Source organism: Eupeodes corollae, chromosome 3 (genome assembly GCF_945859685.1).
Source record: "Eupeodes corollae chromosome 3, idEupCoro1.1, whole genome shotgun sequence".
Lineage (NCBI taxonomy): Eukaryota > Metazoa > Arthropoda > Insecta > Diptera > Syrphidae > Eupeodes > Eupeodes corollae.
The window spans coordinates 7,815,692-7,835,753 of record NC_079149.1 but is presented as its reverse complement, the minus strand read 5'-3'; the positions used below and the strand labels follow the sequence as shown (position 1 = coordinate 7,835,753).

At 34.3% G+C, this 20,062-nt stretch overlaps 1 protein-coding gene and 1 non-coding gene across 2 annotated transcripts in view; one reads left to right on the top strand and one right to left on the bottom strand.

Moving 5' to 3' along the window:
• The window catches only part of LOC129950003 (regulator of G-protein signaling 17), a 131,256-nt gene that overhangs the window by 73,648 nt on the left and 37,546 nt on the right, over nucleotides 1-20,062 (bottom strand). The window lies entirely within an intron of this gene.
• On the top strand, nucleotides 10,377-10,472 carry Trnay-gua (transfer RNA tyrosine (anticodon GUA)). The gene is made up of 2 exons: nucleotides 10,377-10,413; nucleotides 10,437-10,472. It is a non-coding gene; the product is annotated as a tRNA-Tyr (tRNA).

The following is a 20,062-nucleotide window of genomic DNA, read 5'->3' as shown; positions in this document are numbered from 1 at the left end:
TAAGAAAAAAAAGGTGTGTTCAGAGTTCGGTTCAATGGCACATTCATCTGCTGAAGCATAAAATCCAATTAAAAAAGCATTTTGCTTCTGCTATATATGTATGTATGTACTGCTGTTTAAGGCTCTACGGCTATAAGGATACGGCTACGGCTTTAGCTTTCCATTTCCATACACCCGTTCATTTGGTGAAAGGGTTTGTAATTGATTTCGATGCTTCTCGATAACATTAAATCGATTTGTACAACACAGAGAGTTGTCGTGGGATAAGAGATATGAAGGTTCAAGTTTTATTACATATCTATATACATTCTGTTATTTATATACTACATTTATATATATACTTGTGGGTATGTAGAAGACAGGACCACCCTTAGTGTATGTAGGGGTATGTACATTTGTAAAAGGGTTTTTGTTGTGATAGATTAACGCTGATTTTCTTTTCATTGAAAAAAAAGAAAATGCACTGAAGATATCCTTTTTTTTGCTGTTGTATACCCACGTATTGTAAAGAGAGAAAGAAAAAGGATCAAGAAGGACTATCAATATATAGTATAGTGAGTGTACGTGAATGGCGGTGATTAATGTTGTTTGGTAATTAATAATCTGGAAAAGAGTTGAACTTGATATTTTTTGATAATTAAAAACAGTCAAAGCTCTCATTAAGGATCTAAACAAGAATGTGGGGTCTTTACATTACATTTAAGGAAGTAAGACATCATATAAAAGGGGTATTTGCTTCTATAAAAACTTCACAATCCGTTTTCTGATTACACACAATTTCAAAACACTTCCTATTTTAAAATTAGAGAAAAAGAAAAGTGTATTGAATATCTTTAATTCTTATATATAAGAATCTGAAATATACCACTTTTCATTAAAATCATCCTAATGATGGCATATGTATGATATACTCGTTCGAAAACCGCTGTGGCTTATGACTTTTTCGGATAAACTTGTGACTTAAGATAACCACAATATAAAGTCTAAAACGATCTCGGTTGACAGTTCTATTTTCAATATCCAGTTTTTTTATTTAGCTGTTATTTTTGACGTTTAACACAGCTGTCATATTTTTGAATTTAACAAGTTTAACCCCACTGTGTTAATCCTCGAAAAGGTACACAAATGTGGCACGAGATCTGGTGACTCAACAAATTTTGATTTTTTCTTTGGGGCCTTTTTTATAATAGGCACACACTCAAGAGATATAACTACACTTAATAATCAGAAACACAATGTGAGCACTATGAACAGGAGAGAAGGTTTGAAAGGAGATGCCGGTGCACATTAGTTTTGAATTCCTGAATATTGCAATGACTAGAAAACACATTCGTGTAGTACAGCTAAAGAACGATTCTCTGTACTTGAAGGTAAGAATAAAGTTGGACTTGAGGGTATACTGATGAGCTTTCCTAGAAGCGCGAATATTACAGTTGAACTGTTTAAGGGGAGGAATACAGCTGACTATTTCACGAGAGCATAAATCATTAAAATAACGGTAAAAAAGGGTGAGACAAGAAATCTTACTACGATGTTCAAGCGAAGTAAATGAACTTATGATGATATTATCACCTATCAATTTAAATGCTCTACGTTCAATACGAACCAAAAGTCTTAAGTAAGTTGCAGGAGCACTAGCCCAGGGATGGGAGTTATACTCAAAAGCTTAAGACGTATATAAGTCTTGTAGATAACGGCCAGATCAGAAGGTGTGAAACATTTCTTAAACGATACAAGACAGTATTGGATATTAAAATCATTAAATCCCCATTCACAATGCTGTTTAGGTCGGAATTTAATGAGTTTATCATATTTTGTAATTGCAGTTCCACATCCGAAGAAGGGGCATGTCAGTCTGAAAACGAATATGAAAAGCTAAGAGTACTAACGTCAGCGAAACAATGTATTGGATTAGAAGTTGCAGACAGGAAAACATTAATAAAAATGAGAAAGATTGTTGGAGATAGAACAGAGCCAGAACAGTTGGTGGGGCACACCAGCACTTACTTGAATCCATTTAATACTACTTGTATTGAACGATCCGAAAGGAAGCAGGACATTTTCGATAAGAGAGCCTGATGCCAAACCCTATCAAATGCTTTTGAAATATGAAGTACAATAATCTTACTTTCTTCAATCGATAGACCGATTGATCCAAAAGCCTTACTGACGGTCATTAAGAAGCTTTCAATCTTCAAAATATTTCTTGAACTGATAACTAATCAGCGTTTCCATGACCTTATAAAGAAAGGACGTTAGTGCAATAGGTCGGTAAATAGAGGAGTAGGAAGATTCGCCTTTTTTGGAAATGGACTGGACAAATGCAGTTTTCCATCCTCTCAGAACGAGACCTGCGGAGTAGGACAGTTGAAAAACCTTAGGCAGTGGTTTTGCCAGCGTTGAAGAACACCTCTTCAGAACAATAGCGGGGATACCATCCAGGCCAGCGGATTTATGTGTCTTTCGATCTCTAAGGACTCTGCGAAAAGTTTGGTCCCATAGAATCACTAACTGGCTCAAGTACAGGCCGAGTCATAACACTCACTGGCAGCGTGGAATTGGCATTGACAACGAGCGTAGGAACCGAGAAAGAGGAAATTCTCATGTTTTATACAAATGACCAAATATTTGTACTGCTTTTGGGACATTGCAGTATTTTTTGCCGTAATTTTTTTTATGTAAATATACCTGGCTCGTCGTATATGGGCGTTGCTGGCCTTCCTGGCTTGTTTGAACATTTTCCGGCTTTACTTACTAGGGTTGGCTTTATATCAACATCTTTGACCCTAATAACCCCTTTACAGCTCGAATGCCATGCGTTTTCCTTAGGTCTGATGATTTTAACCCTGTTCGGAATAAAAGTTCTCATTTTCAGGAGGATTATACTTGAGATCATATCAGCGCTGGCGTCAACGTCACTATCGAGGAAGCTTAGTAACCAGTTAAAGATCCTAAAGTAATTATTGAAACCGTCCCAGTTGGTTTTCTCGTATTGCCCAATGGTTCTCCAAGGAAATCTTTCTTTAACTGGACACGATAAATTTGCAAATGTTGCCCAATGATCAGATGTGCTTAGAGGAGATAGATCATCAACAGTGTACGTATCAGGGTCGGAGGTAAGAAACAAGACAATAGTGTTTTCTGCTCAACCCTCCACGTCCGATATTCCGGTGGACTCGTTGACCATCTGAGATAGGTGGTTCACCTTAGCGAAGATCTCAGCACACACTCCATTGGGTTTTGTCTGGCCCGATTGTTGAAGACATGAGGAATTGTGTACATTAAAATCGTCCGTAACAACGATTTCAGTGCGAGGATAGGACGAAACAATTCTATGGATTTAATCAGACAAAGCATCAAATTCACGAGACTTTGATAATCTTTCTAAATTAGGGTTTTGGTAAACAAAGCAGTAGTGAATGATTTGCTTATTTACGAAAAATTTAAACCACATATAATTAAAAAAGGAATTGGTGCAAAGACCATATGGTAAGAGTTGACAAGCAACATCATTCCTAATGTATATGGCGAGGCCTTGGTGGGAAAAGAATAAAGGCACCAAGCTATATCTATGATTAAAAAATCACCTACTTGGATCTTACTTAGTGCCAAAACATTACTTAGTGCCAAAACAGCTGGCCTGTATGAAACAGTATGGCGGTATGCCAACAAAAAATTCGCCCTTAACCCACGAATATTACAATAATCTACTCCGTTTGGATTCAGCATACAAATTGTAGGTCCCCTCCATCCCTGACATTTCTCGTACAAAGGAATGGCTGAGACTGTTGCAATACCTGATTTATTTATTTAATCCAACTTTCTCTTTTAGATTTTTCAGTTCTATTACATTTATTGTTCCGAAATTTGATACCTCAAAAACGGATAAATAATAATTTGAGAATTTAAGTAAGACATACGTACAATCGTAAATGTGTGAATTGGAGAAACAACCTGAATAATAAACGAGACTCAATTTGACACTTGTATCTTTAACAATATGACAGCAATCATCTGTCAAAGTATGGGAGACCTTTCTAGAAAGCTCTTTAAAATGTCAGTGCCAGTTAAGTCGTCTTCTTTACGATACAGATTGTAGTGGTATCTGGGTTTAAAGTTCGTTTTGGCAAAAGTGTTAAACTTTGTTAAAATGAATACCAACATAAAAACAAAAACCTTTTACTATTTCATATAAGATGTGCCTCAAAAGATTAATGATTCTAACTTCTTATTGTGATCTGGAAAAATTCTATTTCAATTCATGAAGGGTTAGTTTCAAAAATTAAGAAATATCGAAGAAAACAATAAAGATTAATTTAGATTAATTTTTACTCAACTTTCTCAACACTAAAAAATTAAGTTATTTCAGCCCCAAAAATCACACCCAATCTGTCATAAAACAAGTTTACAATTTGTAAGAAAAGCGAAACAGAAATCCTTAAAATACTACACATATTTCAAATTTTGTTGGCTTATACCAACTTCTCTAAAAAGAATAGAAAACAAGATTTTAAAGCCCAAGCCCTAAGCTTATACCAACAACAAACCCTGTATACCAAAAAATCTATACAAATTTCGGTTAATTAAAATAAAAGGAAAATCCATATCCATATTGGCCTTGCTTATGCCTTCGGAAGGGTATGTACGAGTATATGGCTAAGGCTCTATATATATAGGTTTAAAGTGCGATTTCGATGGGGCTAAAATTTATTGTTCGCTAACAAGAGTTATCTGTCTTAATTATTAGGATTTTAACATTTTGTCCGCAAACAAGTCGCTGTAGGACGACGACGACGCACAACGAGTGAAGCAAGCGAGTATTAAATACGAGTGCTCTTGGCTAACTTTGCCCTATAAATCGATTATGTGCCTGGAGGGTTGTGGCAATGGCAACGGCAACGGCAAAGGCAATGGCAACCATTGTGATTACATTCCCTGTCTCTGATTCATCTGCCTCTTCCTCTGACTGCCAACTAATGCCTTATTGTGTTCACACTGGAATTGAGATGGACCAAGGACCAAACCAAACCAAACCTAACCACCACGGCACCATCACCATTCACAATTTACCATTTACCACCATTCATAGTGTGCTAGGGATTTTCGCCTTAATTGATACTGAAGAGCACAATTATTAGTCCTATGGTTGGATGCGCGCGGTTAAGGCTCTAATGGTGGTGGCTGATGATGGGCTATGCCATCATAGTATATAAAATGGAATGAGAAGGAAATATAGATATAACCTAGATTCAGTTAAACGGGCCACACAAAATTATTCCCTCTATCGATTTGCATCTTCATCATCTTCATCTTCAGATATAGACGAAGGCGACTACGCGAACGACCGACGACGAATCGACCGACGACCCAGCGACGATTTGTTAGTTATTTTGTCGACTCTTGGATAAGGACATCATCATCTGGATAACTGTGCAAGTTGATATAGGTACCTTATACCTACTTATAAAAGCATCAACATTCGTTCATCCACACGGGCCCGGGCATCTGCTTCAATGGCTCTGATGATGCCCATCTAAAGCTTGTGTCTCTGGGAATTTCTGAAACTTATCTATCTACAAGGGTATTTAGTATAAATAGTCCCTTTTTTTGAAGAACCATCAAGACTGCTTTGTATCGTGAACATTAAACGGGTGTTTATTTTTATATGCATCCAACTTTAACTTGGCAACACTTTTTAAAATGGCGTGCATTTTGACAGCTGTCAAGTGATTTGTTTTTCATTTGCTTTAACAATAGAAACGGCTAAACAATCTTTTAAATTTTGGAATTTCATTTTTAAAATCATGGTTCAGTTGAAAAAACGTTTAGTGAACTACGTCAACCTTTTACCGTCAAAAAACAAACATTACGGCTTTGTAGTGATGATAATATTTAAGTGGTATAATAATAGGTCCGTACTTCTTGAAAAGGGGGCTGTCCAGAACGATACTGTCAATGGTAACCGTTATAACTCATCTCATAAATGATTTATTCCAGGAAAAGTTTGATAGCCGTATAGTTTTAAAGATCGTATGATTTAACAATATTATACTATTTTTCTGTGGGGATATTAGAAGTCGCTAGTCTACGCTATTAATCCCGAAATTATTGACCACTTGGTGAACAACTTTCGCAGCAACAATTCCAATACTTTCCTATTAGACTACGCCTGAACCATCCGTGGTTTGAAGATTAAGTCTCGAATTAATCAAATGTCATGTCAATTTAAAAAACTATATTTGTGCTTTATTCCATTTCAAAGTGCTGTATCTTTTAAAAAAACACCCTTATATCTGATATCCCTGTCAGTACAGCCCCCAGCAGCGCCCGTTTAAACATGCTCATACCCAAGTTGCCATTGAGTGTGCCATTTGTAGCATTTTTGCTACAAATTTCTTCCACCATCTGTGTTAAATAGAAAATTCCCCTGGAGCCCTATATCGCTATACCGCACTGTCCCCGATCCCCTTCTGAGTTTGTGTGTCGGTGTTCCCTTTATCATCTCATAGACAAACCTTAAATGAAGGGTCGTTAATTTGTTGGAAAGGAGAGGCGAAAGTAGGTAGGTGTAGCAGGGTGTACATCCTGACAAGAAAGGGGGAAACTAAGTGCAGTACCAGTTATCAGGACACGAAGCATTGTAGCATTAAGCTTATTCCTCTTTTATATTTCTCTATTCTCCGTATACAGTTTCGTCAAGAATATAGATACAGGTTGTTTACTTCTTTCCTTTTGTCGGGCTTTTACATTATAAGGAAAGAATATAACCAAGAAGTTGGATCCCGAGCCAAACAGGATTACAATTTGTAAGTTGAAATGGAAAAAGGAAAAAGAAGAAAAGGACGAAGAAATGAATAAAGAAATGCATCAATAAAAGAAGAATGAACAAATAATACAAAACAAAATAAGAATGAAAACTAAGGTTCCTCGTTGGCTTAATTTAACGAGGAAAATCCTTATTATCCTAGACAAAACGAACTACAAGAAAAGCTGATGAAAAATAAGAATAAGAAAACGAAGAAGAAGAAGAAGAATACGTATAAGAAAGAAGGCACTCTATAAGAAAATTCCTGCGGTTGTTTTCTGTTATATCGTCTCGTCTATAGGTATATAAGGCTATGTCCTTTAATGCCTTTTTACTGTAGGTGCACATCAGCTTCAAGATTCAAGCTTTAGAAGCGTGAAAAAGTGCATTCGCGTTGGCCTCGTTTTGAATTGAATCCTTTTTGCTGGCGGTGCTGGTGCTGCTGGATGATGATTGTATTGTTGGCGTTTAAGCTTAATATACGTATTTATGTTTTATATATTTTATATATATATTACGTGTTCACCTTATGAATCCTTTATTTTTTGTATGTGTTCTGTTTTTATTTGATCCTTCTTTTAGCCTCCTCGTGTTTGGATTATATTGGTATGCGGTGCACAGCATGGCACCAGGAGAATAATATAATAGAAGCGACCTAGCACGTGATTAATTTTTTTAAGTTGTTTGGTCTTTGGTTGTTAACGCTTTTGCAGCAATATTATATTGTATAGGTACCTCCGCTTGAGGTGTCCTTTTCTGTTTGCTCTGATGGTCCTGAGTTAATTTTGTGTTTAATTTTTCCGGACTGATTCCGGGTTATGATGATTGTATTTTGTAGCGTAAGGGATGGGGTTAAAACAATTTGCATCAAAAGGTATAAAGACATTATATTTTCTTCTTCATTAGGTATTGATGATGTGGTTTGGGGTTTTAGGTTTAAAACTGCAATGCGAAGTCAAATTTTTGAACAATACAATAGGTTCGACCCAAACTGATAACTTCCCGAAGTTGGACTTTTAAATAAATTATTTTTATAAAACGCCCAAGTATCATTTAAGGAAGTTCACTAAGCACGCAATCAATGAATGAATTTATAGCCGTTTTTGAAAATGTACCCATTTTCGTGTGGTATTATTGCAGGTTTTATTTTTTACATTTTGTAAAAAAATGCCCAAAATTGCTTCGGAGTTAATATCTTTTTTGTGTGCCACTCGGGACCTTAGAATGTTGAGAAATTTTTTAATTATTAAATCGGAAAAATTACAACAACCTCTTGTTAAGAAAGTCAATATTAAAGAACAGGAAGATTTAAGATCTTACCCTAATATGACTTAAAAATGTTCTATTTCAATTTATTTCTGCAAAAAGAAAATCAACTTAAATTCAATCAAAACAAAAAATTTTTATTAAAATATTTGAACGAAATGGGAATTAAGTTTGAGTCAACTTAAAAGATAAGTTTTAATATTTAAATAAAGGGTGATTTTTTTAAAATCTATAGAATAGTTTTGAAAAAAAATACACGTAAAATTCAAAAAAATGCATACAATCTTTATTAAAATCGATAGTGCGGTCCATATAAACTGATGTTTAAAGATTATTTCATGCAAATGTTAACCTTGACTGCGCCTCAAATGGTCCATCGGCTTAGTCCAATTTTGGCATACACTTTCCAACATTTCGGCAGGTATCTCACGATAAAATTCTTCAATGTTGTCTTCAAATGCGTCAATTGAAGCGGGCTTGCCTGTATAAACATAAGCCTTAACATAACAGCACCCAAAATAGTCTAAAGGCGTTAAATCGCACGATCTAAACGGCCAATTAACCGGTCCCGAGCGTGAAATAAAATTTTCACTGAACTCGCCTCTCAATAAGTCCATAGTTGCGCGTTCAGTGTGGCACCGTCTTGTTGACACATGTCATGCTCACCATTCACAGTTACGTTACAATTCGCATCATCTTTGAAGAAGTACGGTCCAATGATGCCACCAACCCATAAACTGCACCAAATTGTGACTTTTTCTGGATACTTTTAAACTATCTTAATCTTTCTTTCTTTTGGGTTTTTGATGTTTAAGAAAATAGTCCCCTCAAAAAGTCTTAAAAAAATGTCTTCTGTTTTGCTTAATCAATTTGGCAACTATTAAAGATTATGTGTTTGTAAGGTTTTAGCTCCGAATTTTAAGTATATAAGTATTTCGGGAGAGATAATGATATTTAGGCGGTCACTCACGGCGCTCGTTGCATGGTGACTGCGCAATACAAGAGGATCAATGAAGATGACGATTTCGATGGGTATGTTAAGGCTAATCAGCAGTTTAAGAAACTTTTTGCATTTCTGCTGTTCTTTGTTTTAAAAACCTGTCCGAAGGTATGTGTGAAGTGTAGTCTTTCTACTTTTAGACCTTACTATTCATGGCAAAAACAAAACTTTTAATTGAAAATAGCAGAAGCTATGGTTCTCGCAATTATTAGACTTCGAAGATGCCGAGACGCTGCCGCAAAACGTAGATTACTCGGCGATTTAATTTTTTTCGGATGGAGTTAATAACTGTTTTGTTAAAAAAGTTTAAAATATGACTTAAACATTTCTCAAGGTTATTATATCTCCATAGTTTCTTTCTGTAAAAAAATCAGGAAATAATGCTTTTTGGACGGGCTCTAAAACTAAATTTTCTTCAAAGCAAAACTTTATTTCCACCTAAGCCGTTTTTCCTTTTTGAGCTTCAAATAGTTTTGGAATGGATGAGCACATTCATACTTTAGCTCAGAACTCGCATGTAAAAACTCAAAATGGGTTTTCTTCAAAGTATTAAATTATTCTCCTGAAATTTGTCTACAAAAAAACTTAAAAGGCTTTACCTTCTGAGCAGAGTTAACAAAAAAAATAGTTAACTCAGGAACATGGCTACGCATTATAGTTTTTAAATGATTGTTAAAATTTAAAGAGATATGGTGAACAAATTACACGGAATTTGACAATATTCTTAGTTTTACGGTTCGTAGAGTGTTAATATGTCGTTAACTAAAATATTTATAATTAACGCCAGGATATTTACGTCTATTTGTTCCAGATTCATTTTTTCTTTCAAAATTTTACCAAGGGCATCTATCAGGTGTATTTCAGTTTCACTAAGCTGATTTTTTCGAAAAATAAGACTTTTCATCACATAAAAACAAAAGCGACTCTTCTTTAAAAAAAGGTTTTTATTCCTACTTGACTCAAGGCACCTTCATCTTCTTTTCACTATAAACTTCATTGTTGAAATATTTAAAATTTTAAAATTGAAAATGTTCACAAAAGTTCCGTTTGTATAAAAGAGAAAGTCAAAACCAAAAACTGGTAAATTGATGTATTAATTACTATTAAGACTTATTTAAAACCTATACCTTACCTACCTAACTGGCCCAAAAGGTGTCTTATAGACTATTGCTATTCCATTGTTCATTGTCTTATTTAACATCATTACCATTCTACCAACTACAAGAAGTACTTTCACTTTTTGTACTCAAATTTTACTTCTTTTATTTTCCAGAAATTCATAAAATGTAGATCAATTTTCAATCGCCTTCGATAGCTCAGTTGGTAGAGCGGTGGACTGTAGAAGAAAAGATACAAAATGTAGACATCCATAGGTCGCTGGTTCAAATCCGGCTCGAAGGAAACAAGAAGTTTTTTTTTAAATTTATAAATTTCAATTGTTTTGTTACTCGCATATTTTTCTATTTTCCAAAACATTTCATTTTCAAAAAAATGTACAACAATAAAAATTTGATAAGTATAAATTTTCTCTTCATGAACAACATTTGCTTTCTTGATTGAAAAACTCAAAATCTTTATCTCTTTGCAATTCCTAAAAGAAGAACATTAAAACCACGATCATCAAATCTTATAACAGATTATTTTTGATATTGTTTCTTTTTCAAGAGCGTAGCTAATAAGAGAGATCCGATGAGGGCACCTACATATCTGCCTTTTGTTAACTCGGCATAATACAATTCTTACTGTATCGGATATCGAACAACTACGCGAGCAATTGGAAAAATTGTGAAGAAATTTGAATAGACTATATTGGTTACAGATATTGTTAGATCTGCGCAATTAGTTTTGCTCGTTCCTTTGAAAATATCGCTGCTGTTCGTTAAGGTGTTGCCAAAAGCACGAATTAGTCGATTCCTCGCCGTTTTCAGGTATTAGGACTTCCTTACGACACATTATCCCGTATTTTGTATTTGGATTTACAACTTCATCCATATAAAGTCCAGCTCACACAACAACTGAAGAAACCTGACCATTCGCAGCCTCGTAGAAACGTCGAATGGGTGCTTGAACAGGGGATGGACAGTGATTTTTCGAACAAAATTTTCTAGGGTATGTTAATAAACAAAATTGTCGTATTTGGGGTTCTGAGAATCCTCAAGTAATTGAAGAGATGCCATTACATAAACAAAAAATCACTGTTTGGAGCTCTCTTTGGTCCGGGGGTGTAATCAGACCTTTCTTCTTCGAAAACGACGATGGAACGACTGTTATCGCCAATCGAAGCGTTATAGTGATACGATAACCGACTTTTTTTTGCTAGCTATTGAAGAATACGACTTGGAGAATATGTGGTTTAAACAAGACGGTGCCATATGCCACAAAACTTAAGGGAATATCGCAAGTAAACGATTTATTAATTATTGTAGAAATATAACGATTTAGTTGTTTTATCCATGCACTATTGGAAGTATTCAATAAGGGTATCGATTATCATTGCAGCATTGCAACATCTCCGGTACAGCATGGGCTGAAGGGAATACTGTCTCGTCAAACGTACTATGCACCCTTCCTTGTGTTACAAGCAAAGATTGTGGTACTATACAGTATAGTACATAATCCGATACTTATAGAAGTTGTTGCAAGACAATGTAGGAACATCACCGCTACTTTTTTAGTATGGGTCTCTAGGCCATACCAGCATTGTCATAAATTCCATACACTTCTGTCCGTGTACCGCCCAATATGTGTCAAAAAGTGGTCGAAAATTACCTCAAAAGAATGGATGCTTGCAACAATTGGCGTGGTGTTCATTTAAATAATGTATATCTAATATATAAAATTCTCCTGTCACAGTGTTAGTTGCCATACTATTCTGAAACGGTAGGTCTGAGAATAGGTTTTTATCTATTGTTTATATTCCTGAGTGCTATGGTTTAATTGCACCAACTTCGTACACGGTGCAACGATCTTACGATAGTATTCAGTGACGCTTTGTACAATGAAGCATTGATTGCTGTTGAGGATCTTTGAGTTATCATTGCGAACTTACCACAAAGTCATTTCGGTATGCATTCAACAAATCGAAATGCATCTGATTTAATAGGCACTGAATTGAATCGTGAACTACAATACAATAATGTAGAAATGGCAGCGATTGTTGCTTGCTATGTCCCACTAAGAACCATCCGCTTTAACATTGTCAACACAATTGTTAGATATAGGCGACGGAAAAGTTACTACAGATGAAACTGGATGCATAAAATTACCGGTCGATTTATTGATTAAAAAGACAATGTACAAATCATGAGCGGCTGACATAAAGAGCAATTTTATCAGCAAAATATGTGTATGTCAACGAATTAAATCTCAAGAAACAATATTTGTTTCCAGGAGCCTTGGTGTCATACAAATATTGACACAGTTTGTGATGCTACTGAAGCTGTAAATTAACCAACTGAGTTTTTGAACTCATTGGATTTACCACCGCATAATTTACAACTGGAGGTTGGATCTCCCGTGATTTTGCTCCGTAATTTGAACCCACCAGGGTTGTGCAACGGCAAGCGATTAGTAAAACCACAAATTAAAAAAGAGGCTGGGAAGCGACCCATACTGATAACTTCCCATCCCTTCTGTCGATTTGTCTTGCTTAAAAGTTTGTCTATATGTATTTGGGCAAATTTTTACCAAATTTTCGTACTATTTTTTGTAGATTTTATTTTTTTATGAAAAAACGGATTGTTGGATTTTTATATAAAAATTACTGAATATCGAAAACAATATTTTCTGTGAAATAAAATAATTTTGAATTTTAAAAAGTTTTTTGAGTCGAAAGTAAAGTTTTAAAAAGTTTTATTATTATTTTTTTTTAGATTTTTATTTTTTGTAAAAAAACTATCAATTCGATTTTTTTTAAATTTTATCGAATGTTGAAAACAATATTTCTCATAAGATAAAATTAGTTTGACGCCAATATTTCAAATTTTTGAAAAGATAATTGAGTCGAAAATCAATTTTTTCAACTTTTATACATTTTTTTTTTTAGGTTTTTATTTTTTGTAAAAAAAACTGTCAATTAGATTTTTCTCAAAATGTTACTAAATGTTGAAAACAATATTTTTTGAAAGATAAAAGTAAATTAAAGCCAATATCTCAAAGTTTTGAAAAGATATTTGAGTCGAAAATCAATTTTTAGCAACTTTTATTACTTTTTTTATTTGGTTTTTATTTTTTGTAAAAAAAACTGTCAATTTGATTTTTCTCAACATTTTACAGAATTTTGAAAACAATATTTCCTATAAGATAAAATAGGATTGAAGCCCAAATTTCAAGTTTTTAAAAAGATATTTGAATCGATATTGAAAAAACTGTCCATTCGATTTTTCTCAAAATTTTATCAGATTTCAAAAACATTATTCTCCGTTGCACAACATTGTTTTGGAGATGAAATCATATTTTAGTCTAAAAATTTTGGAGGTGACAAATTTTTTTTTCAGTTTTTTTGATTTATAAAAAAACCGTTAAATGGAATTTTTCCAAAAAATATACTTGTTTGCTACAGTTTATTATATAAAATTTAATTCAAGTCTCTAGCGTTTTTGGTTCGTAAGATATTTAGAGTTAACCTTTTTTTCAAAACTGCTATGGTAAAAAAACCACCCACGCAATTTTCTTGAGAGGCCTTTCTGCTTCTTTCTGCTTTATTATCTTTATAGCAAAATTTATTTGAAGTCGATATCTCTTCTGGTTCTTGAGCTATGGACAACGAAAAAAACGTCGCGAATGTACGGACGTACGAACATACGGACATACGGACATACGGACGTACGGACTTAGGAACGTACGTTCACAGGCATCTTTCTAAAAATCTTTTATTTCGACTCTAGGAACCTTGAAACGTCGAGAAATGTACAAATTTTGAATTTGACAAATCGGACCCATTACTTCCTATGGGATGTTAAAAATAAGCTGGGATGCAACCCACACTAACAACTTCCCATCCGTGCCGGTCTTTGATTTTTGTAAAACTTTAACAAGATATTAACAACTAAATTCTGTTCGGGATAACAAGTCAATATTTGTTTTTCTTCCAATAATACTTGAATCAAACACCATTTTTTAACAGCTTTTTGTTGTTTTGTAGGTGTTTGTGTCTTGTAAAAAAAAGTTGTCAATTGAATTTTCTTAAAAAACTTAGCTAAATGCTAGCAACAATAGTTTGCATATGATAAAGTAAGCCTCATTTCGATATCTGTTTTGATCCAGACCTTTTTAGCAGAAAACAAATTTGTATCAATTTTCGAAACGTTTTTTTGAATGTTTTTATTGTTTTTAAAGAACGCATTGAATTTTTCTAAGAACATTACGTTAAAAACAAAATTTTTCATAGAACTTTAGTAAGTTCTATTGTAAGTTTCAATATTAGTATATTGAAGATCAGTTTTTACCAATTACGAAAGGGTATTTCCTTGTAAATTCTTATTAAAAAAAACTACAGTTTGATTGTTCTAAAAATATTAATAAATGTTAAAAATATTACTTTATATAAGATCAAATTAGGTTAGGGGCAATATCTTAAATGGATTCCAAGATTTTCGTGTCGAAAAACAAATTTTTACCATTTTTAAGAGGTTATTTAAGGTTTGTATTTTTTAAAATAAACATTACTTCGATTTTCTTCAAAATTGTATGAAATGTTAAACCCATTATTCTTCGTTTTTCACATAAATATTGTAGGTTAGATCATTTTTTGTTTGTAAAATAATCGAGGTGATAAATGTTTATTTTCAGATTTACTTAAGTTAGTTAAATTTCTTTTGAATTTAAATCAATTTATTTTGATTCGAACTTTATTTATCCCGAACGAAATAGCGTTGCTAAGTATTATCAAAAAATTAAAACCTTCTCCAAATTTTGCTGTTAAATAGTTTAACGTACCGAATTTCTAAAAACGCTTAAACTTCAATAACACTGGCCGGCAAGGTTTTCTTACTGGCAATAAAATTGCACTTTTACAATGGGCTTTGATAGCCTTGATAAAAATCCGACTTTAAAATGAAAAGGTTTTTGAAATAATACTTTTTAAAATTAAAAAAAAAACGTATAAAAGATCTTGCCCAAATGTATGAAATATATTTTTTACAGTAAAATCAGTGATGCTTTTCCAAATCAACAATCCCTTTTTTCAATATTCAGTTGAAATATTTAAATTATTTATATTTTGAAAAAGTATTATTCAACATTTCGTATGAAGTTAAATAAAACCTCATAAGCAATGAGAATATTTAAAAACTATATTTTAAGGATGTAGGTATTTAAAAATTGATACATTTTTTATTTGTATCCTTTAATAGTTATATGCTAAAATCCTTAAATCTGCAAACATACGTAATGACATTTAATTATACTCATATCACGTTAATTTTTAAGGACACACGCAAACAATACAAAATAATTGTTATTAGTTGATTGAACTTTGATTGATTGACTTGAACTTTCCCTATACTTCCCTTGATAGTCCATATGCCAAATTTATTTCACCTTAAAGGAAATGTCTCCTATGCCTTCCATACAAATACGTTCAAATGTAGAGTAGATCTTAAGAACAAAGATAGCATTTCAATTTGCCATATGTATAATTATTCCATATCCGTAACATATGATGATTGGATGCTGATAAATTATTCAACTTGAATATTGCGGAGTAATTTAATTAATGCAATCATGTTGCTATATCGTCATTTAATCAATATATGGCATAAGTTTATCTTGAAGAGTTGAAGTGTTTTCGTGATCAAGTGATTTTAATCGAAAGTAATTGGTTTTGCGTTTAAAATCAACACCACACGGAATAAGAAGAAAAAAAAGGAAACCAACATCAACACCACCTGTACGTCAAAGTCAGTTCAAATTCAATTAAAGTAATTATTATTTTTTAATTCTATGAGCAATTTCTGAGAACTGCACTCTTAAGTTGTTTTTGAAATAAAAAAAATAGATGGTTAAAGGTTTGCAACCAACGCTTCCCTAGATACTACCAGAAATGTGCTGATTTAAGTTTCTTTTTGAAATCTCTTGGTTGCAGATTCTTTAATTTAAAACCTTTAAATTTGTGAAAAATAAATTTCCTATTTTCCAAATCGATTCTTCAAAATTCCTTATAACATTTTAAACAATAAACATTTTTAAAGGTACAATGCCTCAAAATTTTACATTAACAAAAATGCTGTTCAAACTTTGGTTAGCTCACTGATCTACTATTATAGATATAAACCGGGTTAATAGCTACATGTGTACCTAACTTAACTGTTGATGGTTATTTATAATCGTGTATTATGCTTAATTCCACATACAACTACAATAATTCTTGCTGATGATAAGAAAAAGACAACCAAAAAAAAAAAACATAAAACAAAAATCATCCTTTTTCGGCCAAATATTGAAGGTGCTGACATGAATATGGCGTGACTAAAACTTTTAATTACATCCATCATGACGGAATGAAAATTAACGTCAAGGATTCCCAAATCCAACCCCTTTTATCCATCAAATCCACCCCCATTTCCCATCCCTATCATCATATCAAAAGGGATATGAGTTGGGTTGGGTTGGTTTGAGTTCAGTTGAGCTGAGTCGGATTTGGTTTGGTTTACTTTGGTTGGCTGGTTGTCATTGACTTGGAAATTTACGGTCATATATACACTATATATTATATCTATAACTATACAGCCGAGTCATACCGTGGTGCTGAGCTGAGCCGACCCTTTAAGAATTCCCCAAATGATTGCATTTGAATGGCCTATTATGTACTCGGTTTCCGGTTTGCCTTGTACCTCCTCATATCCTCGTATAGTGTGACCCGGGCGCAGTCATAAATTAATTGCCTTTTGCGACAATAGTCCTGTAGTTAGTGTGGTGTGATGTGGTGTGGTGTTGATGTTGGTGTTATTGTAATGTATCTAGAACAACAACAAAAACAACAACCTGTGTGAAAGGACGAGTTATCTATACAAACTGACACATATACGACCACGACATACCAAAAACTGTACGTTTCTCGTATAAATTTTCAAACATACAAGTATTTTTGTAGTTGCAGATGAAAAATAGGATCATTTAAGCGATATATGGAAAGTGATTAATTTAAGAGAAAAGTTCATTTCGCAGAACTTTTAGCACTTGTCATTCAATGACAATTATTTACCATGGATAAAAAGACAGTGAGACAACAGCAGAAAATATTAGTGTTTAAAATTAAAATTTGAAAAAATACCAATTTTACGAGATGGTATGTGCATTTAGTAGAACGTAATTCATTTATTTTGTTAAGACCCGATGCAGTTAAATGTACTCTCAGGGCTGTTAATAAATACAAAAGTTTATCTGCCAGCGCTATCGAAAGTAGTACATCAAAGTAGTAGTATCAAAGTACTTTTAAGACCGAGTCGAGTACTATTTCTACCTGGCATATTTAGCAATGTAATATTTCACTCGTCCACAAAACTATTTAATATAAGTCACACAACTGGAACGCACGAAATTACTCATGCATCCATATGGATACGCTACCTTAACTATTAACTCAAGCACAATAGTAATAGATCAATGGAATGTTCTTAAAGGGAAACATTGTCAGACCATAAACTGATAGGCTTCTTGATACAAAATGAAGCACCAACTCCAAAACCATTTAGGAATTTCAGGAAAACAAACTGGAATGTATTCTGTAGAAAAGTAGGACAGGCGATTCAAATCCCGGACACACTTCTAATTCAAGAACCCTCCGACATAGGTATTGCGTCAGAAAATCTCAGAGTTGTTCTTAATCACGCTTTAGAAAAAAGTTGTCCCATCAATCATATGGGAAAAGGTAGGAAAAAACCACCCTAGTGGACCACTGAAATAGAAAACTTAAGAAAAGAAACTAGAAGACTTTTCAACGTCCCCAAAAGAACTAGGAAAGAAGCTGATTGGCAACATTATAAGACCATTAAACGTAAGGCCTTCTGCGACGAAATAAAAAGTACAAATGTATCAGCAAGGCTGAGGAAGATTCTAACCAAGGATTCAATCACTCCATGATCACTCAAAAAACCTACAGGCAGCTTGACTGAATCCGCTGGCGAAACGCTTGAGCTCCTTGTGATTACTCATTTTCCTGGCTCCGTAGCTGATATCCGCAGTCCAGAAACAGATTCGCATACAGAAACCCTAATACCATCGAATATTCTAACGAAAGAAAGGATACAATGGGCCATTCACTCCTTTTTCCCGTACAAATCCGCTGGTCTACACGGAATTTACCCTATAATGCTTCAGAAGAGCATTAACCTTATCATCGTACACCTAGCTAGCATTTTCAATAGTAGCCTTATGGGTAGTTTTCATAACTAAGGCCGGTAAACCTAGCCATACGGAGGCCAAAGACTATAGACCCATTAGTCTAACATCGTTTATTTTGAAAACTTTTGAAAGGCTAATTGATACACACATCCGAAGCACCCTGTAACCGGACTGTATATCGGAATTTAAACATGCCTACATTAAAGGAAAAAGCGTTGAAACAGCATTGCACAGTGTTGTCAGCGTCATGGAAAAATCACTGAATGACAAGGAATACACAGTTGCAACTTTCTTGGATATTGAGGGAGCCTTCAATAACGTGAAGAACGAAACAGTGAAACATGCATTGGACGACCACAAAGTCGAAAAGGCAATAACACAGTGGATAATGTGCATGTTTAGAAAAAGACAAACTAACTCTGAGCTAGCGGAAGAAAGGGTGAGAGTAACCACAGCCAGGGTCACCCCTCAGGGTGGAGTTCTCTCACCACTACTTGTTCTTGTCATAAACGACATACTCTCTTAATTGATATCAAGTTTTTTTTTATAATAAGCGCACACTCAAGGGGATATATTACCCTTATTATGTAGACACAGTGTGAGCACTAGGAAAGGGAGAGAGGGGTTGAAAGGAGATGTCGGTGCACATTGGTTTTGAATTCCTGAATATTGCAATAGCTGGGAAAGACAGAGTGTGGCAAGGCATTCCACATTCGCATAGTACGGCTAAAGAACGAATCTCTGTATTTGACAGTACGACCGAAGATGGGCTCGAGGGTATATTGATGAGCATTCCTAGAAGCGCAAGTATTACGGTTGAACTGTTTAAGGGGAGGAATGCAGCCGGCTATTTCTCTAGAGCATAAACCATTAAAATAACGGTAAAACAGGGTGAGACAAGAAACATTTCGACGATGTTCAAGTAATGTAAATGATCTTATGATGGTAATATTATCAATCAATCAATCAACCTAATGCTCTACGTTCAATACCATCCAAGAGGCTTAAGTAAGTTGCAGGAGCACCAGCGCAGATACGGGAGTTATACTCAAGCTTTGGACGTCTTGTAAATAACACCCAGATCAGAGGGGGAAAAAAACTTCTTGCATCGCCTTAGAAAACACAAACATCTTGCGGCATTTTTGGCGACATCGCGTATCGTTCCACAAAAGGTGGTTGGCGATACACATACCAAGAATATCCAGATGTTCAGTTTTCCTCGATGCAAGTGCCATTTATGGATAATGGCAATGGGGGTATATTTTGCTTTAACGATACAAGACAGCATTGCGTTTTCGAAGCATTAAATTCCACGCGGTTTCTTATTCCCCATTGTACAATGCTGTTTAGGTCGGAATTTAATGAGCTTATCATTTGCCGTTGCAAAATGCGAAAAAGTAGGGTGTGAATCTGAAAACGAATATGAAAAGCTAAGAGTACTATCGTCAGCGAAACAATGTATTGGATTAGATGTTGCAGACAGGAGATCATTAATAAAAATGAGAAAGAGTGTTGGAGATAGAACAGAGCCCTGGGGCACACCAGCATTTATTTTGTGGTTTTCAGACTTGAATCCATCCAATACAACTTGTATTGAACGATTCGAAAGGAAATTACTAATCCAATGAAGGAGGGATTCATGCAAACCG